The sequence below is a fragment of the Macrotis lagotis genome, chromosome 2, assembly GCF_037893015.1.
Source record: "Macrotis lagotis isolate mMagLag1 chromosome 2, bilby.v1.9.chrom.fasta, whole genome shotgun sequence".
Classification (NCBI taxonomy): Eukaryota; Metazoa; Chordata; class Mammalia; order Peramelemorphia; family Peramelidae; genus Macrotis; species Macrotis lagotis.
Window position 1 is genome coordinate 275,823,288 of NC_133659.1, and position 19,547 is coordinate 275,842,834.

The 19,547-nt window shown below is 37.5% G+C and overlaps 1 protein-coding gene across 1 annotated transcript in view; it reads right to left on the reverse strand.

The window, feature by feature from the left end:
- The window catches only part of LOC141511704 (uncharacterized), a 56,703-nt gene extending 37,220 nt beyond the window's left edge, over positions 1-19,483 (reverse strand). The window contains exon 1 of the mRNA XM_074220783.1: positions 19,359-19,483. The gene's annotated coding sequence lies outside the window, so the exon portion shown is untranslated. The remainder of the gene's footprint in view (positions 1-19,358) is intronic.
- Between the last annotated feature and the right edge of the window lie 64 nt (positions 19,484-19,547).

The following is a 19,547-nucleotide window of genomic DNA, read 5'->3' on the forward strand; positions in this document are numbered from 1 at the left end:
TTCCCAAAGGATCAAAGCCAAGAAATCACAAAGTAAGGACTATACTCAAGTCTGATGACCCTTACTCCAGTGTTCTTTCCACCTTTCCAGGGACCCTGCAGGATCCAAACTTCAACCAAGAGCTCAGCAAAGAGGACCACTCAGCCTTATCCCATAGATCCAGAAACATAAAGTAAGATTTTCTGATTGTATCCATTCCCAGAAATGTCTGTCTTCACTTCTGCCAACCTCTTTCCCTGGGAATCAGAAAAGAGGTGGAGAGTCTTCTCCTCCATATTGTCTAGTATTCTAGTATTCTGTCATGTTCTTGATCTTCCCATCTTTCACAGCAGAGGGCCATTTCTAGTACTTTTTATCCATATCTGGTCACTGGACCCACATAGCTCCAGAGGAGAAAGTGAGTCTTGATTCATGTCTGGCCATTAGACCACATGATTCCTGAGAAGGTGAAGCTGATAACTGCACAGCCCTCCCTCACTTAAATCTAATTCATTTGTAGGTCATGGCACCACCTTCCTGATGTCATGCTCCTCCTTGAGAATGAAGGACAAAAACAATAATTTGGCAGTATCTATTTGAGGAAATCATAATGGTTTAATATTAGTCACAGTCACGACATGTACAATTGATCAGAGATCACTCTTGATTTAACAGTCACTAATCCTGGCTATAATTTGCCCCCAGTATGAACCCTTATGATCTTAAAATATATTGCTGTCAATTTGTTGTTTGCTATAACCCAAAGGGATCGTTTTATTTAACAACTGGCTCTTATTAAGGGGTGTGAAAAGGAGATTGAGAAGGAGACATACTCATGACACATATTTCAATAAAATGTATTATTTACATTCTTTCCATCACTTTCTTAAGTCTAGACAATTAGTAAAAACAATAAACCAAGTCCAGATTGGTAGCATCCACCAATTTTCAAAATATAAATGCTCATACTAGAATTGAACAATCCACTTTTACCAGTCAGTCTGAGTTGGCTCCGCTGGCTCAGACTGAGCTTCAATGAGGAAAATGGGATCAATAATATTGCTTTTACTCAAAAAATTAATTCACTGGCTTTTCTCTCGTATACTTGGTGTCTCAAGATGGAGTTTAATCATTCTCAAGACAAGAAAAATAATAAATGATAATCATGAAAAAAACAAAATGTAAGAGGGACAAAAAAGATATGAGCATGCCTCTCTGTTATTTCTTCATGAATGTTAGAGCCAGAGAAGATAAATATGACTTTATAATAGGAATAGACTTATGGTTTGGTTTGCTGAAACTACACAACTAAAAATATCAATGTTGAAAAATATGGAAGGAAGGAAAAAATTGTAAAACTCAAAATAAATAAAATCTTTTTTTAAAAAAGGAAAAAAGAAAAATATGAAGGAATAGAAGTGACAAGTAAAGCATATTGCCTTATTCCTAAGCCTCAAAGACATGACTAATATTGTACAGTGTTACCATCCTGCCTTGATATGATTTTCTAGATATTGAATGGGCACAGTGCATTGAGAGAGTCAGAGGGAGATAATAATTCCAATGTACTCTATCCTGGTCAAACCACAAAGTGAGCTCCCATTAAGGGAAATACAGTGAACGTGAGTCATTTATTTACAGATTGGTGAGCAACAGAAGAACTCTTCTTGGAGTCCATAGGAAATAATGCTTACCAGTGAACAGAGAAGTAATGTGTCATAAAAAAAACCTTGAATTCAAAGCATTCAAAGTATTTTACATGGGATATGCAATTTGATTCTCACAATAATTCAATGTGGGAATTATTATCCCTATTTTATTATTATATCCTTTTATTTATTATTTTCTATTATTTTCATTTTGTAAACCATCCCTCCTAGGGAGTTGGAATATTCAAATTATTAGGGGATACTTTTCAAAAAAGTTAAGGCAGGGGTTCGTTTTTATTGTTAAATTTTAAAAACTTTTTTCTAATTGCATGTAGATAGTTTTCAATATTTATTTTTGAAACATTTTCTCCCTCCCTCCTCCCCAAGAAAGCAAGCAATCTGATATAGGTTTATATATTCACAGTCATGTTAAACATATTTCCATATTAGTCATGCTATGAAAGAAGAATCAGAATAGAAGGGAAAAACACAAAAAAAAAAGAAAAAATTTTTAAAAACAAATTTTAAAAAGTGAAAATAGGATGCTTTGTTCTGAATTCAGACTCCATTGTTTTTTCTCTGGATGTGAATAGCATTTTCCATCACAAATCTTTTAGAATTGTCTTTGTGCACTGTATTGTTGAAAAGAGCTAAATCTATCTTAGTTGATCATCACAAAACATTAGGGCAGGGGGTTTTAACCTAAGAACTATGGATAGAATTCAGAGGGTCGATGAATTTGTGTGGGCAAAAATTACATCTTTAGTTTCATTAAGTTCTAAGAAAAACTGAGCATTTCCTTCAATTATTTAAAAACACTCTTCTGAGAGTAGGTTTATTAGATTATGAAGGAGTCCATAGCCTAAAAGAACATTAAGAATCCCCAAACAGTCTGGGGAAAAAAGCCAGAGAGAGAGAGAGCTTGCACATTTTGGGGAGCTCCCTAAAGTCTCTCTCCCCTCTCTCCTCCCTCTTTCCCTCTTTCCTCCCTTTCTCTCTCTCTCCTCCCTCTCTCTTCTCTCTCTCTCTCTCTCTCTCTCTCTCTCTCTCTCTCTCTCTCTCTCTCTCTCTCTCTCTCTCTCTCTCTCTCCCCTTCTGGAAGGGCAGAACCTGAGTCTAGGAATGTCCATTCCTATTTTCTACACATGTTCACATCTTCACTTCTCTGTTCCCCAAAATTAGCCACAACCTCACTAGGTTCAAACCTTATGTATTAGACCATTGCCCCAAAATTCAATAATAATAATAATAATAATAAGCATAATAATGTAAGTTAAGTAATAATGATAATAATATTGATAAAATATTGAAGGGTCACCTCTATGAAAGCCAAGCCATATCCATCTTCTCCTATCCCTACCTCCACATAACCTGTTCCACATATGTCCCTGATGGTGATGCCAATTCCTAGGCTAATCTATCATAATCCCAGAAGATCTTTATGATTGTATAACAAAGAGGAATTCATATTTCCAGTTCACAGAAGGAAGGGCAAGCATAACTCTGGTCATGCTTGATGGGAACATACCTTCTGCCTTGTTCCTTAAAAGAAAGGACAAGGGCATGGCCTGCCCAACCTTGAAAAAGAAACCCTTGGCTCCCTCTGACCTATCCATGAGCAGCTAAACTTCTCATCCTTCTGGCAAAAGGCAGGTAGAAAAGGAGGAGGGAGCTGTACCATGGTCCAAATCTCTGATCTGAAAAATGTCACAGGTGCTTCTGAATAGAGGCAATATGGCACAGTGGCAAAACACTGGCTTTGGAGTTAAGTGGACCTGGGTTCTAATCCTGTCTGCCATCTGATGGCCATTAAAACTCTTAGTTTCCTCACCTGTATAACAAGAGAGGTTGAACCAGGTAGCCTCAACTCTTCTAGTTCTAGATCCCTAATCCTGAAATACATATTTCTAGGCTGTTCCTCCAGAGTTTGTCCTCATTCAAGATTATTTTGATAATTATTTTTTAAACAAGACTGGCCTCACTTATATAACAGCCCCCCTGGGCTCACATCATCAATTAGCACTAGCAGGTTGATTCCTCAGAGGGGAAACTGATAATTCAGAATACTATGAGTGATTACTCCTAACAGCATAGTCCACAAGCCCTCACCTATATGTTTCCCATTAAAAATAAGCTAGTAGTTTTAATTACTTCTTACAAAAGTCATTATTCAAAAGTCACAGAAATACTGTAAGATGATCAGCTGTGAATGACTGCTTTTCTCAGTAATACTGTGACTCAAGAAAACTCTGAAGGATTTATGATAAAAAAAAAAAACCAGAAAGAGCTGATGGGACCTGAATAAAATTGACACTTTTTTTAAACTATTTTTTTTGGGGGTGGCTAGGTGGCACAGTGGATAGAGCACCAGCCCTGGAGTCAGGAGTACATGAGTTCAAATCTGATCTCAGACATTTAATAATTACCTAGCTGTGTGGCCTTGGGCAAGCCACTTAACCCCATTTGTCTTGCAAAAACCTAAAAACCGATTACTTTTTTGAGGTTTCTTTATTTTGGGGAGGGTCTATGTTTTCTTTTACAATATGACTTTTATGGTAAGATTTTTTCATGACTACACATTTCTAACCTATATCAAATGGCTTGTTTCCTCAATAAGGGAGGAAGGGAGAGAATTTGGAACTCAAAGTTTTAAAAACAAATGTTAAAAATTGTCTTTATATGTCATTGGAGAAAAATACTAAATAAATTTTTAAAAAATAGAATTGGAAATTTAAAAAAAATTCATCACCAAGACCTATGGTGCACTCTCCCACAAATACAGAGTCCATTGGGAATAGATGAGCATAAACTGAAGGATTGACCTCAAGTCCTATCTCTCTCCTGGGTCCTCTTAGAGTTGATCTTCAGATTGTAGAATCAATGATTCAGTGATGGACGGGTTGCCCTGTTTTTAAGCAGGGTTGATTTTCCATAAAAGAACAGGGTTACAGTTATAGGCAGCTCATCGGATGGGTTCTTCTCTGGACGTGAAATCTCTCTACTGGACAAGTCAATTTACTCTTCTGCTCAGGCTTGTTCATCGATGGGGAGCTATTGTCCACACCACCTCCAGCCTCAGACTCAGGAGTCTTGTCCTTTCAACCGGAGTATTTTTATTTTCCTTCTGAAAAAGCAGAGATCCCTTTGCCTGAGATTGGTAGACGCCCTTCTAGTTCTGTTTTCACAGAACCTCAGCTCTCAGGTTTGTTACCTACAAGAAGGGGTTGAAGAGAGATGCACCCTTTCATATTCAATCACTTCTTCTGGTTCAAAGTTGACCTCCCTTGAGGAGAGACCTCTCGCTAACTTATGACAATCAACTAGTACTGTTTCCAGATTCCTGTTGGTCTATGAAAATGAGTGTCATGCAGAAAAGATCTCTGAAAAAAATAGCTAAGTTGTCTATGTACTGAGGATAAGTTCATATATATAAATATATATTTTATATATGTATACATATATAAACATATTTATATATGAACTTTTTTCACATATAATTGAACTACTCTAGCATGAGATCCGCTATAAGGAAAATTTCAGTTACATCAGAAAGGGCTTCACCCTTACATTTTATTGCCTCTGTCTCCCCCACCTATGACCTTCAACTTTTTTTTTTAGTATTAAGAGGGATGTTCTGTGAGTTGACATGGATATAAGAGAACAAGGAAGATCTCTCTAACCATAGTTGTACTATGCTGTCTGAAATTTTCCTCAAATGATCCTATAATCAGTTCTAAAGATTCCATTCATAGAAACCCATTTTGGGGGAACTTAATACATGTGTCTCTTTCAAAGTATAAATAATCCCTGAGATATCATGAGATATCATCAACCATACATACTTCATTGGGAATTAATCTGGAAAGATTTTTTATTATCCTTAATAACTAGCTAGAATAACCATACTAAGGATATTGTTTTGATGGATGTGAAGGGATGAGAAGAGTAAATAATAATCTGGGTAACTGTGCCACTGCCCAAGAAAATCAGGTCTGGGTAGGGTGCTGTAAACAACATGAGATTATACTCATCTTTTGGAGAGAAAGAGCACTAAATGGTTGAGAGGATGAGAGAAAGACAAAATTGGAAGGTCCAAGAGGGTTCATTTTACCCAAAGTCAGCCCAGATGCTTCCATTTTTCATTCCAAGGTTGCTCTCTATATGAATATGAATGAGTCATGATGAGATAAATATCATAAAATTTCTTCAATACAACCCAAGAGATCAAAGCTATCTCTAGACTTTTAGTGCCCACTATTAATTTAATTTAATTTATATAAATTTCTAAGGCAAAGACCACTTGGGACAACATAAATTCTCTACTTGGCTAAGAGCTGAGGTTATAAATACACAAGCAAAAAAAAGGCCCTACCTTCAAAGAGTTTACATTCTAATAGTGAAAGACAATACATGAAAGGGAAATGAAAAAGTGATATGTAGAGTTAGGTAAGGGGAAAACTACTGCGACAGAGTGATGGAAGAGGGTAACTCTGACAAAAGGGGCTTTAGTCTGGTATACAAGAAAATTCATACAGTGAAGGGGAAAACAGACCAGAGTATTGAGGTAAAAGTCACTGGAAGGGCAAAAAGAAATGATATTTTTGTGGGGTGTACAATACAGACCATCCTAGGTGAAAGGAAGAAATGAATGATACCTTCTAGGAGGAGATCACAAAGTAGCAAGAAACTATAATATAGTAGTCTTTCAACTCTCTGGTCATCAACTAGAATTCTCTCTATTTAAAAGCAGCACAGTTAATAAATTATTAACATCTTATACAAAGTACTTAAACCTGGTGTCCAGGAACTTGTTTTTAAAACATTTTTTTTGTAGTACTTAAGACATTTTTAAAAAATTGAAGGCAATAAACTTTGGTCTTTGTTCAAACTCCACAGTTCTTTCTCTGGTACAGATGATATTCTCCATTACAGGCGCTCTAAAATTGTCCCTGATTATTGTACTGATGGAATGAGCAAGTCCATTAAGGTCGATCACCAAGTCCATGTTGCTGTTATGGTGTACAACATTCTTCTGGTTCTCTCATCTTGCTCAGCATCAGTTCATGTAAATCCTTCCAAGCTTCTCTGAAATCCCATCTCTCTTGGTTTCTAATAGAGCAATAGTGTTCCATAATGTACATATACCACAATTTGTTCAGTCACTGATGGACATTCCACTCAAATTTCCAATTAATTCTTTGCAGCCACAAACAGGGCTGCTATAAATATTTTTATGTAAGTGATGTTTTTACCCTTTTTCATTATCTCTACAGGATATGGAACCAGTAATGGTATTCTGGATCAAAGGGTATACACATTTTTATTGCTTTTTGGGTATAATTCCAGATTGCTCTCCAGAAAGGTTGGATCAGTTCCCAGCTCCATCAACAATGCATTAGTGTCCCAGATTTTCCACATCCCTTCCAAAGTTGATCATTGTCCTTTCTGGTCACATTGGCCAATCTGATAGGTGTGAGATGGTACCTCAGGGCTGCTTTATTTGCATTTCTCTAATCAGTAATGATGTAGAACAATTTTTCATATGACTATGGATAGCTTTGATTTCCTCATCTGTAAACTGTCTCTGCATATCCTTTGACGATTTGTGAATTGGGGAATGGCTTGATTTTTTTATAAATTTGACTCAGTTCTCTATATATTTTAGAAATAAGTCCTTTGTCAGAAATACTAGTAAAAATTGTTTCCCGATATACATTTCTTTTGATCTTGGCTACAGTGGGTTTTTTTCTGCAAAAGCTTTTTACTTTAATGTAATCAAAATTATGTAGTTTGTTTTTAATGGTGCTCTCCATCTCTTCCTTGGTCATAAACTGCTTCCCTTTCTATAGATCTTACTGGCAAACTATTCCTTGATCTCATAGTTTTCCTATAATATTTCTTTTATGTCTAAATCCTGCACCCATTTTGATCTTATCTTGATATAAGGTGTGAGATGTTGGTCTAATCCAAGTTTCTGCTGTACTAACTTTCAATTTTCCCAACAGTTTTTATCGAAGAGAGAGTTCTTATCCCAGAAACTAGACTCTTTTGGGTTTATCAAACATTAGATTACTATAATCATTTCCTGCTGTCTCTTTTGCCTCTAATCTATTCCACTGATCCACTCTATTTTTTAACCAATACCAGATGCTTTATAGTATAATTTTAGATCAGGTAGGGCTAAGCTACCTTCTTTTGCACTTTTTTTTTCATTAAATCCCTGAATATTCTTGACTTTTTGTTTCTCCATATGAATTTCATTGCAATTTTTCCTAGCTCATTAAAGAAATTTTTTGGAAGTCTGGTAAGGCACTAAATAAGTAAATTAATTTAGGTAGAATTGCCATTTTTATTATATTAGCTCAGCCTATCTATGAGCAGTTGATATTTGATCAGTTATTTAAATATGATTTTATTTGTGTGAAGAATGTTTTAGAGTTGTTTTTATAGGGTTTCTGGATCTGTATTGACAGGTAGACCCCCAAGTATCTCTCTAGCTCTTGCTGCTGTATCTTGCTATAAATTTATATAGAAATGCTGAGGATTTGCGAGGGTTTATTTTATATCCTGTGACTTGGCTAAAGTTGCTAATTGTTTCTCTATTTTAGATGCTTTTTTAGGATTCTCTAGGTATACCATCATGTCATCTGCAAAGAGTGAAAGTTTTGTCTCCTTCTCAATTCTAATTCCTTCAGTTTCTTTTTCTTCTCTAATTGCTGAAGCTAACATTTCTAATGCAATATTGAATAGTCATAGTGATAATGGGCATCCTTGTTTCACCCCTGATCTTATTGGGAATGCCTCTAGCCTATCCCCATTGCATAATGCTTGTTGATGGTTTCAGACAGATTCTGCTTATCATTCTAAGGAACAATCCATTTATTTCTATGCTATCTAGTGTTTTTAGTAGGAATGGGTGTTGTATTTTGTCAAAGTCTTTTTCAGCACCTATTGAGATAATCATATGATTTCTGTTAGGTTTGTTAATGATATATACTAACAGTTTTCCCTAATATTAAACCAACCCCATATTCCTAGGATAAATACTGCTTGGTCATAATATATTACCCTAGTGATAACTTGCTGTATTCACTTTGCTAAGATTTTATTTAAGATTTTTGCATCCATATTCATTAGGAAATTAGTCTATAATTTTCTTTCTCTGTTTTGACCCTTCATGGTTTAGGTATCAGCACCATAATGATGGCATAGGAGGAGTTAGGCAGAGTTCCATCTTCATCTATTTTTCCAAAGAGTTTATATAGAATGGGAAACAATTATTCCTTAAATGTCTGATAAAATTCACTTGTGAATTCATCTGGCCCTGGGGATTTTTTTTTTAGGGAGTTCAATGATGGCTTGTTGAATTTCTTTTTCTGAGATAGGGTTATTTAGGTATTTAATTTCCTCTTCATTTAACCTGGGCAACTTATATTTTCATAAATATTCATCCATTTCACTTAGATTATCTTAAAACATTTTAATAGCTGCATTTCAACATAATTGGTTTCCTTTGTAATCCTGTGTATTTCATTTTATGTATTTTACAAACATTATTCTAAGAGGAGGTCCAAAGCTTTTCCCAGACTTCTAAAGGAATCTACACAAAAAAAGACTGAGAATACAAATTTTATAGGAATACTTAAGTGCCATTAAGCAAATTGCTCCAGAAAAGAAAGAAAAATTCTTTGATCCTCTTCTTCTATGGTGACATCTTTCATTTTTCAGAAAATAAAAGAAGAAATGTAGAAAATGTATGATTCTGATTATTGAGGAGGAACTAGTTTTCCAAGAAAAAATGATGGGGACCTTGGAAGAAAGTAATCATGCCATCATTGGATTCATGATGGATAAGAAAGGAATGTGTCAGACATGATCTAACTTGGACTCTAGATTTGGGGAAAAAACAGTGACTTTTAAAGCATTCAGAGGGAAAAATAGTGTGGATCCAGTCATCTTTTGAGATTCCATAAAATTCATCTCAAGAAGACCAGGGGATTCCCATGAATGGGATTCTGAAGTCATGAATATAAGTGATTCTAATAAGAAAGAGCAAGACAGAGCTATCTGAAGAAACCCAGGTGGACAAGCTAGGAGCTTTCTGACTCAGAATTTTAAAAAGGTAGCTGAGGAGCAAGAATAAATGATTGAGGATAAATAAGAAAAACTGGCACATTCCCATAAAAATCATGTCAGAAATGCAAAAACCCAGAACTATTTTAAACTTACCCAAATGAACAGACAGCAACAGGATGACCTGGGACCAAATAAAAACTATAGCTTGGGAGGAGGATGAAACAAAAATGATGCAATGGAGAAAAGGCACAATAGATAGAACCCTAGAGCTAAGGTCAGAAAGCTCTGAGTTCAAGTCTAGCCTCAGAAACTTACTTGCTTTGTGACTCTGGGCAAGGCACTTCACCCTACTTGCCTCACTTTCCTCATCTGTAAAATGAGTTGGAGAAGGAATTGGCACACTCTAGACTCTTTCCAAGAAAACTACAAATGGGGGTTACGAACAACAAGAACTAAGCTCTCATTTTATTGGTAATCTTTAAATCCTAATCCTAATCATAGATTTAGAGCTGGAAGAGACCTTAGAGGAATCAAATTCAACTTCTGTATTTTACAGATAAGGAAACTGTCAAATAAGTCACTTATCCAGAATCATATAGCTAATAAATGCTTGAGATAAGATTTGAACCTAGGTTTTCCCAGTGGAGCTGGGTGAAAAAAAATGGATAAAGCAAGGAAGATCCAAGTTCAAATCCAATCTTAGATACTTACAAGCCATGTAACACTGGGCAAGTCACTTAACTTCTATTTGTCTCAATTTCCACTTTTGTAAAATGTAGATAATAATATCTCTCTTGCTGTGAAGATCAATGCCTGGCCCACAGTAAGCACTATATAAATATTAGCTTTATTATTTCTTAATTACTATTTACCTCAGTTTACACATCTGTATGATGAGGATAATAATAATACCACCCCCCTTATAGGGCTGTTGTAAGGATTAATTTAAAATACTTAGCACAGGACCTGTTACATAGTAGGTGCTATATAAATATTAGGTCTTATCATCATCACATCATCATCATCATCATTTTTCCTGAACCCCAAGTCCAGAACTCTCCCCACTCCTCCATGCTTTCTCATTAGTAAAAAATCAATGTTTAGTGAATAATCTAAAATTCACATGAAAGGGAAATTCTATTTTTCACCATTTACATTAAGATAATTAGATGTTCTGTCTTTGAAGGTGTCGTTTCTTTTTATACTAGCAGAAACCCAAATGACAGAAATGAATTGTTTCAGAGCACATGTCTCTTAGACAGCCCCAGGAAAAGGACTACATTAAGTTTTAATGGTCATCATTAAAGTTTTTCTCTGAATTTTTTTTCTCATTAACAAAAAACAATAACAATGTTACATCATTAACTAAGACTATCCTCTATCACAAAGAGCAACCTTCCTATCAGGAAAATCAGAACAAAACTGGCAGAGGCAGGTCAGGCCCCAGAGATGACCTCAGTGAGGACAATTGACTGCTTGGTCTTCCCCATCTCTTCAATGAGCGAAGAATGCCCAGGCTGGATGAATAATGGCAGGGCACTAAGAGAAATGATGGCTATAATTAATGAGCCACAGTCCCTGACCTTTGAAAACATGAAAGATGCCACAGGACTGAAGAGAGGAAAATAGATTCCTGATTTTTTCAAAAAAAGGTGGAAATTTTCCAAGTTATAAAGCAATGAACTTGACTGGGAATCTTTTTTTAAAATTATTTTTGAATTTTACAGTTTTTCCCCCCTAATCCCTCTTCCCTCTCCCCACCCCTCACAGAAGTCAGTTTGCTAGTCTTTACATTATTTCCATGGTATATATTGATCCAAGTTGAAAGTGTTGAGAGAGAAATTGCATCCTTAAGGGAAAAAAAGATAAAATAAAAGGGACAGCAAAATTACATAATAATTGGGATTTTTTAAAAATTAGAAATAATAGTCTTTGGTCTTTGTTCAAAGTCCACAATTCTTTCTCTAGATACAGATGGTATTCTTCCTTGCAGATATCCCAAAATTGAGTCTGATTATTGCACTGATGGAATGAGCAAGTCCATTAAGGTTGATCATCACCCTCATATTGCTGTTAGGGTGTACAATGTTCTTCTGGTTCTGCTCATCTCACTCAGCATCAGTTCATGAAAATCCTTCCAGGCTTCTCTGAAATCCCCTCCCTCCTGGTTTCTACTAGATGGAACAATAGTGTTCCATGATATACATATACCACAATCTGTTAAGTGATTCCCCAATTGATGGACATTCATTCAATTTCCAATTCTTTGGCACCACAGAGCTGCTATTGACTGGAAATCTTAAAAAAAATTTCAGAATGTTTATTAAATGGATAGCTTGTGAACTTTTAAAAAAAATAGTCATCTCCTCGAGCCACCTGGGGTTCTGTTCATTGAAAAGATGATGTTCCTTAGGAAATGATGAAAAGTATTCCTACTATTCAGTCCTACTCAGTGTTTTCAATACAAATGTTCCATCTTCAATCTCTGTTTCACATGGATAGTCTCTTATATTTGGAACATTCTTCCTTCTTAATCCATGTCTCACTTCCATGGCCTTTGTCAAACCTCAGCTCAAGTTCTGCCTTCTTCAAGAGGGCTCTCTGGGTCCCCCCACCCACCCCTGCTGCTAGGCACCCCCTCCTCAAACTACTTTCTATTCTTTTTGTATTTATTCCTCTCACACTCATGTGTATTCAGGTTGTCTCCCCATTAGGATGGCAGCTCCTTGAAATCTAGAAATGTTGTTTTTGAAACCCAAGAGTAAAACAAAGTATTTAATAATTTGTTGATTCATTGAATGAAAACAGAGGAAAATGACTAAGAACCGAAGTTACTTGTATTTTTTCATCTTACTTTGTTGTTAAGTCATATGACTGACTCTGTGACCACATTTGAGGTTTTCTTGGCAAAGATTCTAGTTTGTTATCTTTTTTCCTGTAGTCTATCTTACAGATGAGGATATGAGACAAACAGGCTTAAGTGATTTGTCCAAGGTCACATGGTTAGTGAGTGTCTGAGGCTGGATTTGAATTTAAGGGGGTTAGCCTTTCTGACCCCAGACCCAACACTGTAGCCAGGTACCACCTAAATCTTACCTCAAACTGGCCCTCGGAAGTCTCTCTTTCCCATAATGTTTATTTTTGGTTTTGGGGTTTTTTTTTTAGTTTCTACAAGACAGTGGAGTTAAGGGGGTAGAGCCAAGATGGCAACAAGAGAGGATGTCTCTTAGGTGCTCACTCATAAAACTTATAAACCAAGGACTCTAAATTTTCAAGAGACAGAACCCACAGAGGGACCCAGTGAGGCAGTTCTCCAACTCAAGGTAACCTGGAAAAGAACAGAAAGGCTCTGCTCCCCAGGGAGCACCACCACCAGAGGGGTGGCCTGCCAGAGGGAAAGAACTTCAGCCTCCCAGAGGCAGCCCCAGGGCTCATGGGGTGTGGGGGGGGGGAAGTTTCCTGATTTACATCCCGGGGAACACTGGGCACAACTTCAGAGAACAGCAGGGGACCTCTGCCAGAGTGAGTTTGTGAAGCCCAGCCCTCAGGGCGCATAGAGAGCAGCTTGGTTGGCAGCACAGATCCAGGAACAGGAAGCAGAAGCAAGTAAGCAGGAGCCCCCAGGGCATAAGTGCAGAGCCTAGGGAGGGAGCAAAGAGAGACTGCAGAGCTCTGTCCTCTGCCCCTGGAACAGGACTCTGGGGTTTTCACCACATTCAGATCCTGATCACAGTCTAGGCCCCCCACAGAAGAGCAGGGCCTCCCCACCTCAGCCCCGTGGCAGAGGGGGGCACTTATGGCCATTCACAGACCAGGAGCGAGGACAGAGTTTCACACACACTGAGATCCTTTTGGGGGTGTTCCAAAAGCTCAGGAAGCACTCCAAAACCAGGCTCAGGCTGGGAAAATGAGTAAGCAGAGAAAAAAGAGGAACACAATTGAGAAATACTTTGCCTATGATCCCAAGAAGGATCAAAACACTCAATCTAAAGATGAGGAAGTCCAAGCTCCTGCATCCAAAGACTCCAAGAAAAACAGATGGAAAAAGAGATAAGACAGCTCTCTGAGGAAAACAAATCCTTCAGACAAAGATAGAACTCAGGGAGATTGCTGATTTTATGAGAAATCAGGACTCAATACTTCAAAACCAAAAGAATGAAAAATTAGAAGAAAATGTGAAACATCTCATTGAAAAAACAAGTGATATGGAAAACAGATTTAGGAAAGATAATTTAAAAATTATTGGAATACCTGAAAGTCATGATCAGGAAAAGAGCCTTGACATCATTTTCAAAGAATTACTACAGGAAAATTGCCCTGATATCCTAGAAGCAGAGAGCAAAATAGAAATGGAGAGAATTCACCAATCCCCCCAAGAAAGAGATCAAAAAAACCCAACCCCCAGGAATATTATAGGCAAGTTCCAGAACTCCCAAGTCAAAGAGAAAATATTACAAGCAGCCAGAAGGACACAACTCAAATATTGTGGAGCTGCAATCAGGATCTCACAGGACTTAGGAGCAACTACATTAAAAGTGCATAGGACTTGGAATATAATATACTGGAAGGCAAAAGAGCTTAGAATGCAACTGAGAATCAACTACCCAGCAACACTGAATGTCCTTTTCCAGAGAAAAAGATGGACTTTCAATGAATCGGGTGAATTTCAAATGTTCTTGTTGGAATGGCCAGAGCTAAACAGAAGGTTTGATCTTCAAATACAGGACTCAGGTGAAGCATAGAGATTGGAGGAGAAGGGGAAAATATGAGGGACTTAATGATGATGAACTGCATGTATTCCTGTATAGAAAAATGACACTGATAATACTCATATGAACCTTCTCAGTTAACAAAGCAGGTAGAAGGATATTTTATAGATGAAGCAAAGGAGAGAGCTGAATTTGAAGATAAAATGTGGTGCGAAAACGGAGTCAATAGAAAAAAGAGAAATGTAATGGGAGAAAGAAAAAGGAGAGGAGGACTACACCAAGATATTTCATATAATAAGATTTTTCTTTATTACAATGAGCTATTGCAATGATATGGAAGGGGGGAAGGCAAGGGTGAATGAGGGAACCTTTGCTCTCATCAGAGATGGCTAGGAGAGGAAACAGCATATATACTCAATGGGGTATAGGCATCTGGAGTAAGAAGGAGAGAGGCAGGACAGGGGAAGGGGTGGGGATGTGAATGATGGAGGAGAGGATGGACCATGGGGGGAAAATGGTCAGATATAAAACATTTTCTTTTTTACTTCTTGAAAGGGGCTGGGATTGGATGACCTGTCCAGGACCATAGGGCCAGGTGGATTCTGGGCCTAAGGTGTGGTATGGGGGCTCAGGGCTTCTTGGCCCCAGGGCCAGAGATCTGTCTGCTGCGCCACTCAGCTACCCTACAGCAGAATCAGAATAAAAAGAGAGAGAAAATATAGTACATGGTAGTGGAGAAATATGAAAGGAGGGAGTTGCAATCAGCAATGGCAACAGTGGAAAAATATGGAACTAACTTTTATGATGGACTTATCATAAAGAATGTGATCCACCCATGACAGAGTTGGTGGTGTTGGAACACAGACTGAAGCACATTTTTATTATTATTATTTTGGGGGGGTGTAGGGCAAATGGGGCTGGGTGGCCTGCCTGGGGCCACATAGCTGGGTGATCGTTGGGTGTCTGAGGCCTGATTTGGACCTGGGAGCTCCTGCTCTGTACGCCACCCAGCCTCCTCTACTATTATTATTACTATTTTATTTTATTTTGGGTCTTTTTTTTTCCTTTTTTGGTTTTTGCAGGGCAGTGGGTTGGTGTGGCCTGCATGTCACACAGCTGGATGATTGTTGGATGTATGGGGCTGGATTTGGGCTCGGGTGCTCCTGGCTCCAGGGCTGATGCTCCATCCACTATGTCACCTGGCCATACCTTTAATTTTTACTATTATTTATTATTTTAATATTAATTTTTTTCTCTCCCCTTTACTTTATCACTCAAGTGAGTCTATATTTTTGAGGGGGCGGGGGTATTTTGTTTACTCTTAACTAAGAATATTGTATTAATGTATAAAAAACATTATTTGTACAAAATGAGAATAAATAAATTTTAAACCCCCCCCCAAAAAAAAGGAAAGTGGAGTTGAGTGGCTTGCCCAAGGTCACACAGCTAGGTAATTATTAAGTGTCTGAGGGTGGATTTGAACTCAGGTCCTCCTGACTCCAGGGCTCCCTTAATGTTTTAATGAAAGCTAAAAAAATCCACATATTTCATAGAGACATTTGTCTCTTGATGGTACTGCACTTACTAGATGTGTGACCCCGGACAAGTCACTTAACCCTATTTGTCTTAGTTTCCTCATCTATAAAATAGGCTAGAAAAGGAAATGGCAATCCACTCCAACGTTTTTGCCAAGAAAACCCAACTGAATAACTACTTTCTGACTCTAATTCTAAAACTTTATCAAATATATCATTTAGTTCCTCTAAGTAATGAGACATTGGCTTTACTTGGCCAAACAAACAGAATGCTGTGTTTGGAGTTAGAAGATTTGGATTCAAATCCTACACACTTTAAAGAACTCTATAGAAGATAGTTACTATCATTTTCCAATATTGCTGTTTCTCTATTGATTTGTAATTTTATTCTCAACCCTCAGATCAGAACTTTCCTTTGTCCTCGTCTTCCTTTCAGTAGACACAAGATAATTTGTCCTTTTTCACTAGAGGAAGTCACATTTAATCTGCATTCTTGTTTTAACTGAATAAATTAAGTAAATAAGGAATGATGAAAGAAAAGGGATTAAAGAAACATCATCTGTTCTTCTGAAACTGCATCAAAATAGAACCTGCATGATGGACACCCCCATTAGTATCAAACTCAGGTCAAGACCTCTGATCTGAAAGGTCAAAAGATGCTCCAGAGGGGCAATCTTTGTGACATAGGTGGCCTGCAATTTTTGAAGCTCTATTGCCATCTTCTGGAAGAAAAAACCAATAACAAAGGCAAGTGGCACTGCAGAAAGCCAGGTGAATGTAATGCTTTGGTGGAGGCCAATGGGAGGCTTAAAAGCCTATTCTGGTATTTCAGAGGATGTCAAACCTAGTGATTGATATGAAATTTTCTGGTCCATATCTGTGAAAAAATATCATTTACATAGGGGAAGAAATTCCTTCCAGTATATTTATTGAGACCTCTTGTACAATTTTGCACCTCGGACGGTTTTTTAAGAAGTTAATAACATCATCCAAGGTCACACAGCCAGAGGTCAGACTTGAACTCAAACATTTCTAACAATGCAGTTGATTCTCCACCTACTTATCCTATATTGTCTCCCAAGATACATTTACATTTTGCCCTGAGAAAAAAAATCTTGAGTTTCCATTTAGGATAGTTCCAGAGACAGCTGGTAAATTTGGAATAAGAGAACCTGGGTCCCATTTCCAGCTGATTCTACTGACATGAACTTAGGCAAGTGAGTTAAACCCCTCCATGCCTCAGTTTCCTCAGCTGTAAAATGAGAGAGCTGGTTCCAAAGAACTTGAATAAACCTCTCAGTTCTTATTCTTTGATCCTAAGTCAGCATCCTTCAAAGAGGAGAGAGAGAGAGAGAGAGAGAGAGAGAGAGAGAGAGAGAGAGAGAGAGAGAGAGAGAGAGAGAAAGCTCAGGGGAAGGATTTCCATTTAATTTTCCTAGAATAGAAATCCTATATTTAGATGTAAGATTTCAGTAACTGGTAAGATTTAACCAGAAACAATTCTAAAGCAAATGTAGGATGTTCCTAAAATGAATTGGGATTATTTTCCATATTATCTTTTAGATGTCCTATAGTTTTCAGCATATACTGAATCAGATATTCTGACCAGTATGGCATGGAGATAAAAAATTTTTAATTAAAAAACTATAATTGACTAGCAATGGAAAGGATCTTGGAGATCAATGGTGTATTGGGGAAAGCACCTCTGTCCTAGGTTAGGTATATGACTGTAGGCAAGCCACTCAAACCTCTCTGGATCTCCGTTTCCCAATCTGCAAAATGAAGGGGTTGAGCTAGATGATCATCCAGGTTCCTCCCATCTCTAAATCTATGATCTTAGGATTGACTAAGTCCAATTTTACATAAAAGGAAATAGGCTCAAAGAGATAATTTGCCCAAAGTGGCAATGGGAATGAATAGTAGAGCTGGGGACTAAAGCTGGCTCCCAAGTTCAATGTACATTCTATTACATACACCATACTGGTTCCCATTGGGTATTTTTGACTACCAGGGTTTTGGGAGTTGGATTTTGGGGCAGTTAGGTGACGCAGTGGATAGAGCACCGACCCTAGAGTCAGGAGGACCTGAGTTCAAATTAGACCTTAGACAAAAATTACCCAGCTGTGTGACCTCAGGCAAGTCACTTAACCCCATTGCCTTGCCAAAAAAACCAAAAACAAAAAAAAAGAGTGACTTGATAAGGTAAACACTGCTAGTAAATATCAAGTGTCTGAGGTTAGGTTTGAACTCAGGTCCTCCTGGCTTCAGGGCCAGGGTTCTATCTACTATGCCATCTGGTTGCACACCCCACCCCACCACCAGGGTTTCTTAACCTGGAATCTGTGAATGAAGTTTTACTTTAACATATTGATAACTATTTTAATATAATTGGTTTCCTGAAATATTATACATTTTGTTTTATACATTTATACTGAGAAGGGAATCATAGACTGCACCAGACTACCAAAGGTGGAGGACACACAGTGGTATTCTGATAAATATTGAACACCTGATTCCATGTAAGTTTAATTGGTATTAACAACTAATATTAATATATTCTCCATCATTTTCTTAAGTCTAAGCAATCAATGATACAATGCATCAAGCTATGAGATGTGACATTTGCAGATTTTTTGAGATTTAAATGTTCACCCTGAAGGTTTAAGTCAGCTTTCCCAATAAATTGTTCTGGAGGGTATGCAACACACAAACACACACACACACACACACACACACACACACACACTTTTGAATAATGCTTTGTCTACTCTGACTTTAACTGTAATAAAAAAATAAGAAGAGTAAAATTGTAGGGTCTTTAGAATGGTAATTCTGGAAAATACCTTTTGTTGTTTTTTTCAGTCATGTCCAATTCTTCTTGATCCCGTCTAGGGTTTACTTAGATAAGATACTGGTATGGTTGACCATTTCTTTCTCCAGTTCATTTTACTAATAATGAAACTGGGCAAACAGGGTGACTGGTCCAGGGTCACACAGCTAGCTAGTAAGTGTCTGAGGCTGGATTTTAACTCAGTTCTTCCTGACTCCAGACCTAGTACTCCATCCACTGTGCCACCTGGCTGTTCCAGAAAGGACCTGAAAAATGATCTGGTCATTTTGTGGATAGAGAAAAGAAGACCCCAGTTCAGTACCTACCTTATTTTCAAACATTATAAATTGGTAGGTAGTTCTTTTCTCTTCATTTTATCATAGAGTATTAAGTTTGAAAAAATTATCTATTTTCATTCTCTCATTTCTTATAAGTGAAGAAAACTAAATGTCACAGAAAGCAAGTAACTGGTCCAAAGTCAACAAAGAACTCTTTCAATTGGTTCACTGGACAACTGAAGCCAAAAAGTATCAACAGCCCTGAACAGGACTCAGCAGCAGTATTTTGAGGACTTTCCTACCTTGAATTGTCTTTGGAGCTCCTTGTAGAGTTCTCCGTCAGTCCCAAGTTTTAGACTTGAGAGACTTTCTGAACTTGATTAAATCAACAATTTTCAAAAGCAGCTTCCCTTAGGTTCTCTTATTCCTCAGCCAGTTCAACATGAACTGAGTACAGAGATAATGGAACATAGAACTTTGAGGCTGGAATA